The sequence below is a fragment of the Larus michahellis genome, chromosome 6, assembly GCF_964199755.1.
Source record: "Larus michahellis chromosome 6, bLarMic1.1, whole genome shotgun sequence".
In the NCBI taxonomy this organism is placed as follows: Eukaryota; Metazoa; Chordata; class Aves; order Charadriiformes; family Laridae; genus Larus; species Larus michahellis.
In genome coordinates, this window is record NC_133901.1 from 29,586,084 (window position 1) to 29,606,141 (window position 20,058).

A 20,058-nucleotide genomic window follows, 5' to 3' on the forward strand; every position below is an offset into this window, starting at 1 on the left:
GAAAGAGCTGAGAGCACTCCAGAAAAGCACAAAAGGAAATTAGTAATTCTGCATTCAGTCCTGAGTTTGAATAGTGTGTAGTAAAATAAGGCTTGGGGCCACACACTGCACAAAAATAAAAGAAACTGAATAGCTGCTCATTAAGTATCACCTTCCACTCCGGGCACAAAGAGTAGGTGCTCTGGCAATTAAGTGGCTATAACATATTACCTGCTTGGGGGGGGGGGGGGGAAATTAAGGATTCATCAACGACCTTCATTCTGGCATTTCGTAGCTCTGGAGCCCTTGGACTTTGCAACTTTAATACTATTCTTTTAACCGAGTGTGTTGCTCATAATTAACTACAGGACTACCACATGGGCTGCCGCAATCGCTATCTGTTTCTCTTGGGAAATCCAGATTAAAGGCTCATCTCGGCCACAGTAATACCTTGAGGTATCTCTCAAGATTTGCCCAAACCCATGAAAAGCAAACCAAGTCCCCACCTCAAGCGATGAGGTGTGTTAAATTCAAGCCAGCTGATCTCTTCTGGGGCTGAGCTGAAACAGGAACGTCGCTGACACCCGGGGGGGGTGAGGCAGGGGAGATGGAGCAGCTGGAGTTACAACCACTTATCAACTGCTAATCCAATCACTCTCCCAACCCAGTCGCGGCGTGCCGCACGCTGTCTGGGAGACTCCTCGCTTTCATTCAAGCTTGCCTCATTAAGTGGAGTAATTCAAGTCTGTTAAGGTGAGGTAATAAACTGCTGAAACAGAGAGAGCTCCTCAGGGTACGTGCACACCGCACATCGAAGATGCACGTGTACGTTACCGAGCCATAAACCACCGCAGTTGGGGTACGACGAACAGGAGAACTGCAGCAGGACCGCCTGCAAGTCACCTGTGAAGCACCCCCCATTTCTCCTCCAAAAAAACCCCCAAACTGAGTTTCATTCAGCCAGCCACGTTGCTGAAAAATCCCTAGAGAAGACATTTTAAATTTGCTCCGCTATGCTTAACTAAGGTTTGGAGCTGGACCGCTGCTAGCCCACTGCGCAGTGCATCCCTACCCACCCCACTGGGATCCACAGCCACTTCCAGGCCTGCGGCAGGATCTGTCGGTCTCCTCCATCCACCCTGCCAGCCTTCGCCCAGCTGGCCAGGCTGGTCCCACAATAAAGCAGCTGGGTCCTGGGTCCTCAGCAGTTACAACCCCCAGCTGCGCAGCCCTGGCAGAGGCTCTCCAGCTGGAGGAGAGAGCAGGAGCAGAGGGAGAAGAGGAGACGACTGCATCTCTCCACAATGAGATCCACTGGCCTGAAAAAGGGAAGGGGGGGGGGAGTTACAAATTGATGCATAAACAAGACCTGACTGTGTAATTCAGAGCTAACAGGGTAGTTTACTGAATGTTAATTAAATCCTCAGTGCCTGTTACCAACTGTGGAGATCAACTTATTTTTAAATTAAATAAGCAATAAATGCTTAGATGAACTTCTATTAAATTTCACCCAGTGAATGAAGTATGTGGGGCTTTTAATGGACACTAAAAAAGATAGTTATGGCAAGTTAGTTGATACTTTATTACCTAAAGATAATGGCCATATTAAATCTCAACTAACTGTTCCACTGGCGGCACAATCATCCAAGACTTGGCGGAAGTTTGCCTGCCTTGAAGCATCACTGGGCAGTGGTAGCAGGGGGAAGGCGGCAGCCAAGCGCTGAATGGCACCTACTTAGAGGATGCTCAAGTGAATAAACCCACTTAGGCACAAAACAGGATCCCTCCCAGCCCAACGTGGAAACCCCAAAGAGGGTCGATGGGCTATCACACAGAAACAAAGCTGGCATAAGCCAGAGACTCTCAAGCATCCCAACCTCCCCCCCAAACAAACAAAGCAATTTATGGGGTTACCAAGGAATCACTGTATTTCGAGATTCCCTTATGGCATCAAGGGCTACGGAAAACATCCTCCCTACAGCCTGCAATGCTCAAAGGCTTGTATCTTTTTCTAAGAAAAGGTTATCAGCAGCCCACGACTCCACCGCTGTTTGTTTTCCTTTCCTGAACATATTGCGATAGTTTGGGAGCGCTTCTGAGTGACTCACACGCGTGTCACTGTCACCCACAGATCCCAACAACAGATACCGACAGTCTAAAATGACAGAGACTTGCTGACAGCGACTTAAAAATGATCATTTTCATGCCAGCTCTCGCGCTTGCTCAGAACGTGATCGAAACCAGCTCTTTGAGATGAAAGCAGAATCTCCACCGAGGTGTCTCTGCCAGTAACCTTAATCACAACAATTTAAGTGTGGGTAGCGGGTTTGTTTTTGGTTTTTTTTTTTTTTTTTTTTTTTTTTTTATATCTGGATTGGAAACATCGCAAGACCTACCTGCCCTGCCGTGCCCAGAAGCAGGAGGAACAGAAAAAGACGAGCCCTGCACTCCGCAAACCCCCGCTTCTTGGGCAGGCACAAGCTCCCAAAAAAGCTTTTAAACTTTGTGGGGTTTTTCTGATCTGTGGCTTTCAGTTTGATTTGTTGTTTTCTTTTCTCTGTTTGTATCTATTTTACAAAACAAAAAGTTCCTTAGACTAAAAAGAGGAAAAAACAGAGCTCTTCATACTTTACTGGTGCTCTCCTCCAGCATTCCCAATGCACAGGGAAAAGCCGATCACACCACCTTCCCTCCAATCCCTCCTCTGGAAGCAAAGTTACTTCAAGTTCTGTATTTTCCTACATATAACCCCCACTCTTTAAAGGTCTTGTTCCTTGCGAATCCATCCCTCAGATAACCCACATCCTTAGATAAGCTATGGTTTCCATCTCCCCTGCTCCTGCCTGCTTTTGAAGCGTGGCTGCAGTTCCAGTAAGCTCTCTAGCTTTTAGTGGAATCACGCTGCTAAGAGAGAGAGCAAAGGGAGATGATGAAGCTACCGTGGCAAGACAGCAGGAAGAACATCGCTTACACACGTGCATAGCAAACACAGATGCTGAATCCCAGATTTCTGGTGGGTCACATAGACTTGGTATTTGTCTTGCTTCCCCGCATCCCCATCAAAAAAATAATGTACCTAAAGAAAACGTGTATTTCTTCATCATCCCAATGCCATCTTTAAAACCTCTCCATGCATCCACAGGGATTTCCCTCCACCTGAAGGGATTACAGGGCTGCCACAGACTGCACAGGGAAGAGCGTGGTCGACCAGCCGGAGGTGAAACGCTGCGCGGTGCGGGGCCAGCCGCAGCAGAGAGCGTGGGTGCTGCCCAGAGCCGCGTCAGGGCCAGGAGAGTTGATTAGAAGACAGGCAGAGCCGTGTGGGTCAGGCTTTCAGACGCTGCACGAGGAACGAAATGCCACCGAGGACGCATTGTTCGCACAGCCACGATGGGCAAAGGAACAGAGAAACCGCTGCGGGCACCCTGAGGGTACATGTTTCCACAGACGCACGGAAACCGTCTTCTTGCAAACAATTTGTCATCCACCCAAGCTACTGCTTTTCTCCAGCTACAGTCAGCAAGAGATGTTTCAGAGAAACCTGCATGAAACAGTCTCCTCTTTCCAATTAGATGTTTACCATCTAAGAGCCATCACCTTGAGCTGGTGTAACTCTAAGTCTACCTGACATTCATACAGCCATCCCATCTCCTTTCTAGACTTGGCTAAAATTCTTGTCCTTAGCAACGTTCTGCATGATAAATGCCACCATTTAGTTACATGGAAAAGCACTTAGTTTTGTTCATTTTGAATCAGCTGTTTTCACTTTGGCTTGCACTGGTACAAAGAAACAGAAACCCCTTTTCCACAGTACTCACTGTTTCTGTGACACCTTTCTAACTTGTGTCCTTTATACAGGAGCGATCTCAAACTTCTGGTCAAACTCCCTCAGGTTTTCCAACTCCCCACTATTTTTACTATCCCTCTCCAAAACTGCACGCACCAGGCTTCGCTGATGAGAAGGCACTCCCTTAAGTTTTATAGTTAGGGATTATACAGACAAACACAAGAGCGATTTGAACAAACAAGGCAACAGTCAGGCTTCGGAACAAAGTGAGCGGTGTCTCCATTCTGACCATGAAACCCCACACCATAATTCGTACTATGACTAATAATTAAAAATATATACTGATGATGGCATTAGATATTTAAAAGCACTCCAGCTCCACTGAGACTGTAGCTGACGCTATTAGGTGCCTTGTAAAATTCACTAGACCAGCTCTGGAGCTTCACCCCTGAACACCCGAGAGAAACGAGCGCCTTGGGGAAGGAAAACGCATCTGAATCTGCACTTTCATTATTTGAAAGCTTGAATTACACCGCACCAGTTCCTGATTCTGGTAAGACAGAGCCCATTACCTCTCACTAACACAGCACAGCTGAAGACGATATTCAGAGCAATGCAACTCGGAGATCCGATGCACTCTGCAAGTTTCCATGAGACAAGGCAGCTAAACTGCACAGGAACCTGGGATTTTCTGCACCCTAGCCATGATTGCCAGAATATGGGATCTGAAATCCACTCCGGGCCCACCAGTCCAGAGGCAGGTTTTTCCCAGTTTGCCCTGCTTTCACTACAGCACATCAGAGACAATATCATCCAACAATTTTACCCCCTGAAGCTGGGTGACTGCTCGTCCAAACGGCGACTGCTGGAACCCACACCGAGATGGGCACGCTCACCAGCATCCTGCCCCAACACCCAGGCTGATCTCTAAGTGTGCTCCAAAAAATCTGGGGAGCAGGGGAGAGCTCCCAGCACCATAACTGATGAGGACTTTGCACTGCCACCGTCCTGGACCAGGTTCCCCCAACTTGCTAACTTTTCCCAACAACAGCCAACACAAGCTGACTGAGGTGGGGGGAAAAAAAGAAAAAAAAAAAGAAAAAAACAATTAAAGGAAAACTATATCTGAAACTCAACAATTACAGGGCAGCAGGGCTGAAGGCCCCATTAGCAGCACCAGCATCTCGCTGGAGCTGCAGGCAGGATTTAGATTACAGCAGGAGCTCGCTGCCAGGTGGCCACCACCCACACCATCACCTGTTGATGGCCCATCCTGCAGGGAAAAACCCTCCAACAAAGGCTAAATAACTGAAAGAGGGGAATAACAGAGCTAATAAATTTAGGAGTGATAGGTCATGGGGTGGGCAGGGGGAGACCAAGTAGGCCAACAGGCAGAGAGAAGTTTTCAACAGTAAATCTTTATCCTCGGATGGAAATATTTCCCAAGGGAAATCCCGTATCCCAGAGTATTATTTAGCCTCGCATAGGACAGTCCTGGTGCAGCAAGGGTGAGGATAACCAGAAAGTCCCTCACATCCCCAAACCGTGCTGCTGCACAGCAAACTGGGCTACACACGGGACAGTGACCAACGTTTTCCAGCGTGAATGCGGCTGGTAACCTACCAATGAAATGTTGTGTCTTGTTTTCTGTCTCCAAACATTCCCCTGCCTTCCTAATACCCCATATCTGTAATTACTTGATAAGCCAGCACCTGCTGTATCACCCAGCTCCTAGACATCCAGGGGCTCCCTGCTCTCTTGCAGATCTTGCCCCAAAAATCATTCCTGGAAAGTATAAACACAGACTCTACAGGTGAATGAGTCCAAGGAATCAAAGAAACTCTCAAATCTAGAGTGTTTCCAAAAAACTTAATGCTTCCATGTGAGACCCTGCATTTCACATAGGCCAAAACCCCTTTGTGCACAGGGGCCAACGTGTTGTGGGTGTGTAGGAAGACACATCAGCGAGCTCCACGGTTCCCACAAGCTCTTAAAACTTTTGTGTATCAATCACCTAACAAGGCGGAAAAGATACCAAACAGGAACCCAACCCAAAAACCAAACAAGGGGGCCAAAAGGCAAGCTCATACAGGCATAGAAAAGCAAACAAGCAAGCAAAAAAATAATAAAAATAAAGCAGGAGAATCCAACATTCATTTGGTTCACCAACAGGGCCAAAACTGCCCCTCGAGGTACAGTAGTAGCCGGAGCAATTACGGCACGAGTTTCTCCATCAACACCTCCTACTGGGGAGCGCTGCCTTCTCCCCAGCGCAGACGCAGGGTGCGGGGAGCGCCGCTCAACAATGGTACAATATGGAATAAAGATCTGCCTCTTCAAAAGGGGAGGAGGAAAAAAAATGTATATATATTAAATAATAATAAAAAAAAAAAAAGCCCAGGGTGACGTAAGGGTGTGGGAAACTTTTACGTCCTTACCTGCTGGGGAAGGGTGGGCCTCCCCTGGGGTATAAAAAGCTGCCAGGGCTTTACTCAACTCGTTATTTACCGCCCAGCCGAGGGGACGGCCGGCGCAAGGTGCGCGGAGGGACAGCGCTGCCCCCCCGCACCCGGGCCAGGTGCACCTGCGACCGGCAGCACCGAGCCCCAGCCCCCCGGGATGGGATGGGATGGGATGGGATGGCATGGGGTCGGGTGGGGGAAACCTCCCGGTCGGCGGGGAGCCCCCGCCCGCCACGGTGGCCGGGGCAGCCGAAGTACCGGGGAAGTTTCCCCCCCACCACGTCCCGCACCCGGGAGCCGCCCCCGCCCCGCCGCCGAGCTCGCACCAGGCAGGGCCCCCCCTCCCCTTCCCTTCCCCCGACGGCCTCAGCGCCCCGGGCGGAGGGAGGAGCCAGGCGCGGCCCCCCCCCGGGCGGCCAGCAGCGCTCCCCGCCCCGGCCGGGGGCTCCAGCTGTTGCACAGCTGCCTCGGCGGGCGGAGGTGTTGGGGGGGGGAAGAGAGAGGGGGGGGAAGAGGAAGGGGGCAAGTTATTATCTGCAACAATACCTCGGGGGGGGAGGAGGCAGCGGAGGCGAGCGCGGCGGCGGCGGCGGCGGGAGGAGGAGGCGGCGGGGGGAGGCGGGGCCGGGGGCGCGGCGGGGACCCGGGACCGCCCCGCCGCCCCCGCCCCTCGGCCCCGCCGCCGGCCCCTTCCGCCCGCCGGCCCCTTCCGCGCCGCTGTGCCGCTGCCTCCCCCCGGCCAGACGCCCCCCCCCCCGCCCCCCTCCACCCCGGCATCCCCTCACCCCCCCCGCCCATCCCCTCCCGCATCCCTCCCGCCGGCCCTTACAGCCCCTCCGCACCCCCCCGGCCGCCTCCTGAATCCCTCATTCCGGCCCCTCCGGCCCCCCCTCAGCTCGGCCCTTACCTCCCCTCGGGCGGAGGAAGGGGAGGGGGGGGACCGGCAGCCCCGAGCTCGGCGGGGACACCCCCCCCCCGGCACGAAACAAAAAGCGAAAGCGGCGGCCGCTGCCTCCCGCCCCGCCGGGCCGCTGTGGCTCTGCCCGGGGCTGACGTCAAGGGCCCAAATTCCTGCCTTTCCCTGCAGGCAGATTTGTCCTTGTAAGGGCTGGGGCCGGGGCCGGGGCGGCCGCACGGCGGGGGGGCGGCAGCTACCGGTACCTCGGGAAAGAAGAGGAGGGGGGCGACGCGGCTGGAGGCATCCCCGACCCTGCGAGCATCAGCCTCCTGCCCCGTACCGCGGGGGTGTCGGGGCCTGAAATGCGCACCGTGGCTTGAGATTTTTCAGCTTTGCAGGGAGAAGTTTTGTCCAGGGCTCCCTATGATTTTTATTTGGGCTTTGGATGGTTTTCCAACTTTATGCTCTGTTCTTCCCTAGCCGGGGCGTGTAAAAAAAAAAAGGGGGGGGGGGGGGGAAGGTAAAAGATGCTCCAAGCTACGAAGGAGCTGCCTGCTCAGAGATTCAAAACAACACCTGTCGAGCATACTAAGGAGAGGGGGAAGGGAAATTGTGTTTTCTGGTCGCTTTCTGTTTGTTTTGTGGCTATTTATAAGGACTGCAAGTAAAATAATTCGGATTTTGAGTGTGACTGGCTTTATAATGGAATGTTACCCTTTAAGTAGCCGTTGGGCACCTGCATTTGCCCTGAGAAGGGGAAGACACAAGGGTTACGTTGCGTTCAGGCTGTGCAGGGGAGAGTTGCCAAGCTTTACTCATTTGGAAGGAGACTTCTGGATGAGTTTTTAAGCACTTAAATGTATTTCATTTTGACAATAAAGGGCTGTGCTGCGTGCTTTCAGAAGATGTTTACAATCTTATCCCATTACCAGCTTTAATGTCCACAGTCACCGCTTGACGGCCCCAGGAGGGAAAGTTTGCACGTAAGGACCCAAAAAAGGACATTAAGTGCCTGAAAGACTTCAGAGGCCGAAGCGCAGAGCTGCGATCCAGCCTCCCTCCCTGGCTGCCAGCATGTCTAAAACAAGCAAGCGCACCCCCACATTGACCCGAGCGCTCTGGCGGGTCAGAGACCCCAGGAGATACCACCTCACCCCGATGGCCACCCCTTCCCCGGCAGGTCCCGCAGCAGGGGGAGGAGCATGCCATATCCCAAATTCAGTCCTCGGTGCAATCAAATGTGGTTGATTTGGTGTCCTGCACTAACCCCCCTGGACCAGGGGTGCTAAATTCCTCCCACGGGATGGAGGGGGCTGCTGGGGCCAGATGCTATCTTAGAAGCACTGCAGCTAAACCTGCGTGAGCCTGTCAGTCATGGCCACGGATGTTTTCTAAGCATTATGACGATGACTAGAAATACCCCAGCCTTGTCCTAGCCGCCTACCCTGTGTTCAAACGCTGCCAAGATCCAAAACCAAAGCAGAATAGCGCATGAGTCACCAGGGCCCCATGCCGTAGGTGTACCTAGAGTGCCGATTAGCACTCTGCGAACGTGGCCTGTTGTGAAAGACACGGGCATGGCTGCTTTCTAAAGCACCGGTGGATGAGACCGTAGCACCAGCACAAGCTGAGCAGCCAAAGCCTTTGCCCAAGGCCCTGTAAACCTGAGTTCTGTTCCCTCCCTGGAGAACCTGCGGTTCAAGTGTCTCCTTCCAGGCTGCAAGGTCGTGCTTCTTCTTCTTTGCACTCCGAGGACAACTCATGATGGTGTTTTCTGCCGCAGGGGTCAGGTGGTCATCATGAGGGACTTCCTGGCACCCGTGTCTGTCCACCTCAGCGTGGTGGGGCTCTCGACAGAGCCCAGCTTTGTAGCGCTCCGGAGAAGCAGAATTACAGAGGGATTGTCGTCCGTTTTTTTTTTCATCTCTGTTTGATCTTTCTTGCAAATCTGCAACAACCCTTGTGTGGTGTCAACTGGTATCTAGGGGAAGCATCTGAAAACTAAAAGGAACTGTTTGGCCCAGGATGAGAGATGAGTGTTCTCCATTTAGTATTTCAGAGAAAACCAGTGGTCAAATATTTTCCTTGTCCTGCATCCAACTTCTTTATCCATGAAGCTTATGCAATTTTCCAGTCGTGTTAAGAGAAGAGAGAATACTTTGCTCATCCATAGCAGCCTCCTTTGAATGATCCCAAAAGTTTTAAGCTTTGAGCCTCCGGAATGGGAGATAGTAACTACTACTACCTCCATTTTGCAGGTAGATGGACTGTGACTAATCCTCTGCAGCTCAGCAGCAGAAGTTTGATTCGCAGCCCATTACCCTTGTAACGCGCTGCCCAGAATGGTCACTGCCTTGTCAAGCAGAGCGTGAATTTTCTATTTTTTTTTTTTCTTTCAGTTTCCTATCATGACCAATATCGCACACTTTGGAAATGAAAGTAGAAAACTCAAGGTGTTGAGCCTGGCTGTGAAAATCTGCTCTTTGCCTGGAAAGAATCAAAAATACTGGCAACATGCGATCATTCCTTCGGTAATATCTACCGCACCCTGCACCATAGCAGCAAAATGAATTAAACAGCAAAAGGCTGGAATGCCTGACATTGCATTGGCCACTCAGGAGGCAGTAATACAAGAGTCAGCCTGGGCCAGTATTAATTCAAGGAAATTGAGTTTTTTAGTGGTTAAGGTGCATGACTAGAAGCCTGGAAACCTGGCCTCTCTTCCTACTTTCCCTGTGTTGTATGACTTTAGTTCACCCCCCCGTGCCTGCTTTTGGTCTCTGCTTTTTGGTGAGATTTCAGATGTAAAATCACCAAAAAAAAAAATGAAAAGGAAGGGAAGAGCCCTTGGGAAGCCACAGGAATTCATCCCTCGGGCCATAAAGCAGGAGCAGCATTGCCTAAACCATACCTGACAAAGGTTCACCTATCCTGCTCATAAGGATAACTGGAGGATCCATTCCAGAGCTTCACAGTTAGAAAAACTTTCCTTATCTCTAACCCAAGTCATTTTTGCTGCAATTCAGCTCTTAATCAGATGAAGCTGTGGGGATCTGACGTATTCCCTCACTAGCAACAATTCCAGAACAACAGGAAAGTCGCCCACCTGGTGAACTAATCCTTCCGTGGGTAAAAGCCAAAGAGGCTGGAAAACACACTAAGCACGTGTTCTTGGGAGAGTTACCACCTAATTTTCAGACAAAGATCAGATGCAATTAGCGTCTTAGATCAACTGGAGACTCCTCTGCCCCAAACCGCAGCACTTTTCACCCATCTCGCCATGAGGACGCCCATTTCCATCAAGACACGTGCTGCAGCGGCGCACTTGACCCTGCGTTCTCCAAAGGGTATTCTTGGAAGCACATGCAAAATCTGAGCTCACAGCAATATAATTCCTGTGGCACCTGGGAAGGAATGAGGAAATGCCAGCATGGATACGAGGCAGGCAGGAGAGAAAAGACTCAACCTGCAAGTCTGAATTCATATCCAACCAGGGTGCATGTTTCTGATTTAGAGATACACATGTGCTTGCTGCCTGGTGGAAGGAATCTAGGAAGAGCAGTGGGCCAAGGTTTGTCATTCCCCATTTTGCAGGTATGTTTGCATCCAGACAGGAATGCAAGGCACGTACTGGGCCGGCATTACTAAATCACAGATCACTGACAGTGATCGAGTCTGGGCCAGAACCCCGAGGGAATCTTCTCTGACGAGAAATAGAGAAATAATTTCCAACAACCTCCCCAACTTTTCCGGGAGTATATCAGAAATAGTGACCATCATCAGGCCCTGCATCTCTGTACCCATCTTTGAGATGCACGTGGTTCACTAGATGCTCGGTTTTACCTGTCAATCAGTCCTATCTAATTAATATCATTCCACAGTTCGCCGCCGTGAGTTTTGGGTAGCTCAGGAAAGTATAAACCTCCCTGCACCCATTTCAGGCTCTGCTCCATCCACATCCGCCTCCGTCCACTTGGAAGGAATGGTAAAGCTTTGTAAAACTGCTAAATCCCAATGCTGAGAAGTGCAGTTGAGCAACGTGCCAGTGTAGCATACTTAATTTTAAGGACATACTTAAATCCAATTTGAGCCCAGAGAGATTTTGGCTTAGGTTTAAGCATTCTGTTGAACAGGGGTGGATTTAAGGATTGAAGTGTTTTGCTAGACTGGATCTTTAGTTAATGAGGAAGGAGGGTTGTTAATGCCTAGAAGAAAGAATTGCCTGGAGCTCTGTGGCCACAGGGAAGCCATAACTAGCACTACTCCATTTTTCTAATAAATTTTGATGAAATTAACACATAGAATTGGTAAAGAAGTTGACAATTTCATTAAGAGTCCTCATTCTGGGTCTCAGCGTAGTGGGGGGAACAAAAGAAGGTTTGTAGTATCTCATCAAAGCGATGTGATATAATTAAAGCAGAAGTCACTAGACTTTGTGTTTTACACCATCTGGTATCTTGCATGGTATCTCGCTAATGGTGAATGTCTCATGTCTAGATTTTAGCACTGAAATAGCGAGTGCTTTGTTTTACAGGAAGAGAATTGGTCAAATTCTTTAACAAAGAAGTACCCCAGTCTTAAAAGAAATATTTGCGGTCACAAATATTTCGGGGGACATTTTTGCATAGGCTCTGACCTCCCTGTTGAGAATCAAAGCAAAAATATTGACTATACTAAGCAGATGTCTTCTCCTAGTGACAGCAAGATGAGCAGAGACAGCTGGTTAGAAGAACAACAACAACAAAAACACATCATCATTCCTGCTTTGGCTCCAAAAAATCTTGGACTTGTTGTCAAGGAAGAAAGCTATGTATGTAAGAAGCCAAGAAAGAGACAAATATTACTGAATCTGGTAGCATTTTAGTGAATGTGCTGGAAATAACTTAAGTAGGAAGAAAAACTGGATGCGCTCCATTGTTTATTAAAAGAATGCCTCTTCTTATTTCCACAGGGACCTATAGCCTATATAGTCATTAACACATTTACGAGATGTATATTTTAAATATGTTGCCTCACTCATCAATCCTGTGGGCTCTTCTTCTAAAGTAAATAGAGTTACAGCACATAAAAATGTGTACAGCCACATAAATATAATCTCTGCAAGCTAGAAATGCCAACTGTGAATTTCACACGTAACTCCTTCAATCAGGGGAGATGGGTGTAGTACAGAGACACCGAGGGAGATACGAAATATTAGGAAGGGAAGAGAAGAGAAAATTAGATTACCCCCGGTGAAAAATAAGAGAAATAATTCACCAGAAAAAAAAAATATGTGAAAAGCTGTTCTGGATGAAAACCAGTCTGAGCTGTGGTGAACATCAGATCAGAGAGGAGTTGTTTGACAAGACTGCAAAATAAGCCAATGACCTCCTGGCCTCCCTGCTCAGAGGTAGCACGCTCTTTCTCTTGACGATTTTCATCTGAACAAAACTTGAACTCTCTGCTTGGCCCCTGGACATTTCTATTTCCCTGAGCTTTGGACAGACTTGAGGGAAGAACTACAGGATTACTGGGAAGAGTTTAAGAAATCAAGAGCTGTGTAGTTTGGCTAATGCCAAAGACAAGTAACTTGAGGTGGACGCTCCAGGTAGGTCCAAATCCCATGCCATAAAATAGAGCCCTGTGCAATAGCAAAGGTCTGGATTTGCTGGCTCAGGAGGTGTCTCCCATGGAGTGCTTCAAATTCTGTAGCCATCTCCTACAGAGGTCCTAAATAGTTTAAAGCCTCAAAAAATCAAGAGTTTAAGCTGGTATAAGGGATGAGAATTGAGGGGTGTGACCAATCTGACATACCATCTTGTAAACAGAGGACAATAAAGTCAAAAGGAGAGGACATGGCTGCTGGGTCTCTAGTTCTTGATTGCCAGCTTTGCCCATTCTCAGCTACGCGATTAGGCAGTCTGTGTACCACCATTTTCTTTGTAGGAAATGGGTTAAGTTTTCTGCTCTGCAACAGAACAGATGTGGGACCTTGGGAACGTTGCAGATTGAGCTGAGCTGGAAACAGCTTCCGCCATTTGCCAATATCTTGGAGAGTCTGGAAGCTTTCCCATCTCTACTGTGACAAAAACAGGACTTCTCAACATTTTTGGAGGACTTTTCTGCCTTGTAATAACGGACAAAAAGCATGCAATGAAAAACAAATCACAGTGCCAGAAACAACTGAGGATAAGGGCACAATTCTGCCTGCTTTAATTCTTCATCTTGCCAGCCTCAGCTCCAAGACCTGACCTGCAGCCTCCCAGCCACCCCAGGAATGACCATGCCACAACAGAAGACCATTTTGGCTAGAAAATCCATGCTGATTCCAAGAAAACGTTTCCTAGAGTGTCTTGCTGAAATGGATACACTCCCACAGACACAACATGGAAGGAATCATGTCTGACAAATAAACATTTTCTAATGAGAAACATTTATCCAACGTGTTCCTCCCCAGTGACTCTGGAGCTTTGTGCCTCAGTGTACCATCTATAAAAAGAGACAACAGCCCTTCCCAGCCTCTGGGAGAACGCTTTCGGATAATAAAGTGATGGACTCGCTACCTCCATTAGTTACCCTAAGAGCTCTGTATACCTTATAGCACATAAGTATAGACTGAATCAAGAATTTTTATAGGCCAGTTATAACCTGTGTGGTTGACCTTGTCCAACAGCATCTCCACCCACAGGCTGTTCCATCTGCTCCATCCCTCTGTGGGATGCAGAGGCAACGCAGGCACCCCAGCAGCCCTGGGCTCAGCCATCCCTGTGCGCACATTTTCTCACACCATCGACAATTTGGATCGCCGAGGAGCCAGCCCAGCCCCGCTGCCAGTGAGGTGACAGATCCCTGGCACTGGAGCTGGGCTGGAGCTGCTTGCGGCTGGAGAGAAATGTCTACAGAGAGCTAAACCAGATTGCTCATAGATCTCTTCCAAATTGCTTGCCTCTAATCTAGCGGACAATTTGAGAGTAAACGTGCACTGGGAGCGCCATCTTCCCCTCCCTTCAGCATAATTACCCAAGAACATTGAGTTTGAGCACAGCTATTACGAGATGGCTGCAATGGAGAAACCTCGGGACCTCGCTGGTGCCTTGGGAAGCGCCTAAGATGTCAGAGCCACTTACATGTACCCTTCCCCCTCTTGCAGGACACATCTACTTCAATTACTTGTTTGATGCTATAGACCCACCACAGCTGCAGGAGCATGGTAACGTTCCAAGCAAAGGCTGGCACTCCAGACTGAGCTTTTGAGCACGAAGCGATGCACTTACAAATACCCGTTCTGCACAGAGCTTTTAGAAAGGCTCAAATGGCTTCAAAACTTCAGGAAGCTTCAGGAAGGCTGACAGTTCGGCATCACCTGTATTTTTCAGGCCCACAGCTACCACAGGGGAAAAAAGTTTTCAGTGGGTATTTGCATTATCCTGCCTATGTTTCAGCCACATGGTTCCAGCATTTGCAGAACTTCTGGAGGCCCATCTCACGTGTTCAAGATCTCACCCTTCCCAAGCGTAGGCTGAAAAATGCCACTTTTCTCCACTATTAAATCAAAAGGTGGCTACACCCATGTGTCAGCTGTTAACCACCCTCTGTTCCCTCCCTTTGGGCAGCTGACCAAGGATAATGACCTATATCCTTGAAGTATTTGTTTTATTTAGCATTACAGAGAAGGAGGGTTTAAGGAAACCAGCAACCTAAGAATATAACCGTTCCCACCCTATCTTATTACAATCAGAGAGATCAGCTTGCATCTTCTCTTGTGGGAACACTCCAGAACCAGCCAGCTCAATTCTTTGAACGTCCAAGACTTCATCTGAGCTCTCTCCTGCTCTGTCTTTGTCACAGAATCATAGAATGGTTAGAGCTAGAAGGGACCTTAAAGATCATCTAGTTCCAACCCCCCTGCCATGGGCAGGGACACCTCCCACTAGACCAGGTTACTCAAAGCCCCATCCAGCCTGGCCTTGAACACCTCCAGGGATGGGGCAGCCACAACTTCTCTGGGCCACCTGTGTCAGTGTCTCACCACCCTCACAGTAAAGAATTTCTTCCAAATATCTAATCTAAATCTCCTCTCTTTCAGCTTAAAGCCATTACCCTTCATCCTACCGCTCCACTCCATGATAAAGAGTCCCTCCCCATCCTTCCTGTAGGCCCCCTTAAAGTACTGGAAGGCCTCTATAAGGTCTCGCCGGAGCCTTCTCCAGGCTGAACCACAACTCTTGCAGCCTGTCCTCATAGGAGAGGTGCTCCAGGCCCTCTGATCATCTTCATGGCACTCCTCTGGACTCACTCCAACAGGTCCGTGCCCTTCTTATGTTGGGGGCTCCAGAGCTGGACACAGGACTCCTGGACATAGTCTCACCACAGCAGAGCAGAGGGACAGAATCACCTCCCTTGACCTGCTGGCCATGCTGGTTTTGATGCAGTTGGCTTTCTGGGTTGCAAGCACACATTGCTGGCTCATATTGAGCTTCTCATCAACCAAGACCCCAAAGTCCTTCTCCTCAGGGCTGCTCTCAATCCATTTGCAGTCCAGCCTGTATTTGTGCTTGGGATTGCCTCAACCCACATGCAGGACCTTGCATTTGGCATCATTGAACTTCAGGAGGTTTGCACGGGCCAACCACTCAAGCCTGTTAAGATCCCTCTGGATGGCATTCCTTCCCTCCAGCACAATGACCTCACCACACAGCTTGGTGTCGTCGGCAAACTTGCTGAGGGTGTACTCAATCATCAACAAAGATGTTAAATAGTACCGGTCCCAGTACCAACTCCTGAGGAACACCACTGGTCACCACTTGTCCTAAACAGACTGGTTCCAGTGCCTTCCCTTTAAGACCTTTCACTCATTCTTTACCTTCAGGGAGGAACAATAAGCTACTCGGCCTTGCTGTAGCTACGGTGGTGTTGCTCCAGAGATGCCTAGATGAGGTGGCCACTCTGCACACGTGGTAACAAGGCGCTGACAGAGAAGCTGAATGTCACAAGTAAGTGTTTGAAAGCACTGGGACTCTGTCATGGCCACCCAGAGCATTGCACCAGTTGACACTGTTGGTGTTGGACACCAACTGCAAGCTCTGCATAAGGATCTGGGACTGGTACACACCCTGCATCAAGCCTCACCCCACGATGAGACAGGCAGGCAAACTAGAAAAATAGGGCCCTGGCCCCTTCCTGTGATTAGGTCATTAAAATGGGTAAATATTTTCCTAGATAGAGAGCTGAGATAAAGGACTCCTGATGTCTGAAATGGAGTTTGAACAAGACTCAGAAGGACTATCCCTATCTTGTAGTTCTTTGTATTATGCTTTTACCAAATGAATGGCTTTTCCCCCAAAATACCTAGGAAATTAAATGGGAACTTGTTAATAGCTAAAAATGAAGATGCAGATCTCACAGAATAAGTTTGTCATTGAATACCAACAACGTAAGGACTGCAGCTTGGTTTTAGTCTACAGCCAAACTGTTCACCAGTAAATATTACAGTATAGATTTAGTAACGGGTACCAAGGGTTAATTCCCAGAGGACATTACAGCTCTACACCATTCAGTCTAAATATTTACTGAGGAGCAGAGAAAAGTGTCTGAGTGGCAGAGGCAGAGTCCCAGAGATTGGCTTAGTGAAATCTCTTTAATGAGAGCCTGTTGCTGCACAGAAAAATGATTGTGATTTTTTTTTTCCTAAATGAAAATCAGTATTCTCGCGCTATAGTAAACAGAGATAAATCATTCCCTATTCCTTTTCTCTGCATTATTCGTGATTTTCCGACCTCTGCTCTATCCTCTTCCTTGGTGTTCCAATCTCACCCCGAGTTTTCTTAGGGTTTGGGGACTTCTGTATCAGAGAAGCTGGTTTATAAGGTTGCCGTTGAGGAACAAGTCTAACTTAAATCTCACATAATATCCAAGAATGTTCGCTGGTATTTGACCTTTTCATGGCTGAAACAATATTCTTCAGCCACAATAAGCTTGGTGTTTCAAAGCTGTAGCCAGCACCTGTGGAGTTTTGAAACAAATAGGCTCAGCGTTCCTTGATGCACTCTTCGTTACTGCTCTCACGTTTGATTGCTTTGTAATTATACTTGTAAAGTGTGCAGTGGGGTTATGCATGGGGGGGGGAAAAATAGTTTTTTTTTTAAAAAAAATCACATTTCAGAATAGGAAGGGATTTATGGGAGCTGCAAGACAAAGAAAAACCCACCTTTCTTTCTTTCTTCATTGTTGCCTTTGGAAGGCAGCCACCAAAGTTTCCTTGTCAGTAATACAAGGATTTGTAAATAGAACAAAGAGCTTCCTCGCGCCGAGGCTCATTATACAACCCCAGCGCGGTCACGGTGTGTCTTCGCAGGCAGTTCCCTTGAACTTTGCATCTCGCTCCTCCTGAGAACAGTCCTGCATGCCAGCTCGAACAGATGTGGTTTCCTTTAGGAAAGGTTTTCTGCTAGGGTCATTCTGACTTCCCTTTCAGAGCTTTCCAGCCTCGTGTGCTCTTTGCTCAAGGGATTACTGCGGTGGCCACTGACTCCGTGTGCTACTGTTAAGCTTCTCCTCACCTGCTGGCTGAGCTGAATGAACGCCGAAATCTCTGTTCCACAGAAAAATAAGACATTTCATGTTTTCCTGAATCAAACCGGAAAGTTGCAATTTCCTTTGAACCCAAATTCTGAGAAACGTCATTTTAGAAAGAGCAAAATGGCCTCACTGGAGCCTTTTGTTTGGGTGTTACCTACAGGATTTTATGCCTGACTTAAGCTAGCTTAAAAGGCGTCACGTTCCAAGCGATCCCAAATGCACCTGGGCAGCACCCGCTGTTCCTGAAGACACTCAGGGAACCACGGGGTCTGCCAAGGGTGCTCTGCTGGAGAGATGGGGTGAGGAAACACATCTGGAGATATGACACTGAGCCAGACGTGGTTTTCTCTCACCCCGTGTACTTATTCCAGTATTGTCTCTCCTCTGATTCCACCCGTGCACTTACACACTTTGAGCTTACAAGCATTTCAATTCTTATTTTCCAACCTCACTCAAAGCAAAGGATTTTACTATACCTCACTGAGGATACAACTCCAAGACAATAGGTTGTACAAGCCCTGCCTGGTATTTCCAACCTGTCGTGTGCATCTCAAATGACACTAATTTAAAAGAATGCAGCTTTAAGACATTTTAACTAAATCAGGGCGCAAGGCTGTGCAGACCCTCTTATTTAAGTATCAATAGAGCTGTTTTTTCAGCTCTGGTTGGTCAGAAAAGTTTTTTAAATGAACAAGGATAAGACATTCTACAGTTGATAAAGAGCATCAAATGCAAAAGTTCACACTGGTTGAACTAAGCTGAGATAAGCTTGTGTGTAGGCAGCTCTGAAGCAGCAACAATATAGCAGGAAAAACAGCCCTACCCTGTGAACAAATGAGAAAAACAAAACAAAGAAAACAATGGAGGAAAAGCTGCTGCTACCTGGCCTTCATGGAAAAAAAAAAAAAAGAGAGAAAGAAAAAACAAAAGGGAAAAAAAGAGAAGAGAGAAACATAACATCCTTCAAGACCAAAATCTCATCGGACTCAAAATCAGTGTAACTCCCACATTGCAACAGTTTGCAGGTCTAATAGACACAAAGCTGTTCCTTCACCCAAAAACCAAACACAAAAGTCACGGAAACCCATCATGCCAATTCTGTGGCTGCTTTCCGGAGCAGAATCTCTTTAAATGTCAATGTTCCCTTTGTTCTGTGCACCCTTTATAATGAGTCTATCATCTGTTTGGTAAAAGATCCAATGAAATATGTAATAAGGTTATCTCACCATCTCTTTCTATTGTAAAGCCATATCTCCTCTTCCACTCATTAATTATTGTCTTCCATTTCCTGTGTCAGGTCTAAATTAGAAAATAGGGGCTCAAGATTTACAAGCTTAACAAGTTACCATATATCAGCTGAGCTGTGGTAACTCTCCACGTGCTCCCTCTTAGCCCGTAACAAACAAACCCAGTGTCACTTAGCGGTGCATGGGCTTGCAGTCTATGCAATTTAGCTTAACCTGCTTTTATTGTCAGCTAAGCTGACAGTGATAGTTACCATGGCTCAGCTGATGTTCACGCCTCGTATTGCAAAGCTTTGCCTTAAAATCTTGGGAGCAGAGCTACAGCATTATAACTATCTGTAAAGCTACAATGATTTATGTGCTGTCAAAATACACTAAAAAAAAAAAAAAGGAAAAAAAGAATTTTTTTTTTTTTTCAATTACATGATTATCGGCCAATGCCCCTTGGTTTGCCGTTTTTCAACCGTGACCTGCTCAAACTTTGGATCAAGAAGTGAAGCAATCTGTTTCTGAAGTGCAAACAAGGAAAAGTTAGATGAGTCTTCTAGCAATTTCAGGCAAATATATCACAAAAGCAGCATGCTTAGCCTTTTTACTGTGCATCTGTCTGAGGCTTGCAGTAAGATTTCCCTGATATATAGTAAGAGTCAAAACTCTAATCTGTTTTAACTCTTTTTTATTGTCTCTGCGGCACTAACTTTGAAAAATGGCCTTGTCCCCAAAGAACTGCACACAGTCTATGTAGGGAAGCTGTTAAAATAAATGCATTACATAAAAATATTGCGGAGGAACTCAGCTCTGAGGGTTTGGGAGCTACAACATACAGATATAAAACAGAACAGCTAGAGTATGAGCGGAGGTCATAGTCCAGGAGAGAGGAGGGAAGTCCCCTGTCTGGCAGTTGTTGCACATGATCTCTGAAATCAACAATTCCTACCCTTCTTTCTCAGGGCTGCGGTGTTTTAATAAATGACTCTTCTCATGTTAATGTCCTCCTGCCTTCCTCCTCGCTGACCTCAATACACACCGAGCTGATTCATAAAGTTTCTTCTTTCGCTGTATTTGAGTGCTTTCTGGAGACCTTATTTATGCTGTTCTGCCTGCGAGACACCCGGCTGATTTACAGAGACT

General features: G+C 47.9%; 1 protein-coding gene across 7 annotated transcripts in view; it reads right to left on the reverse strand.

Moving 5' to 3' along the window:
* The window catches only part of LPP (LIM domain containing preferred translocation partner in lipoma), a 339,264-nt gene extending 331,996 nt beyond the window's left edge, over positions 1–7,268 (reverse strand). For 4 of the 7 annotated variants that reach the window (XM_074593070.1, XM_074593069.1, XM_074593067.1 and 1 more), the window contains exon 1: positions 6,775–6,857. The gene's annotated coding sequence lies outside the window, so the exon portion shown is untranslated. Of the gene's footprint in view, positions 1–6,774; positions 6,858–7,135 lie in introns of those variants that run through there. The other 3 variants (XM_074593076.1, XM_074593073.1, XM_074593072.1) reach the window with 2 other exon arrangements.
* Positions 7,269–20,058: the final 12,790 nt, after the last annotated feature.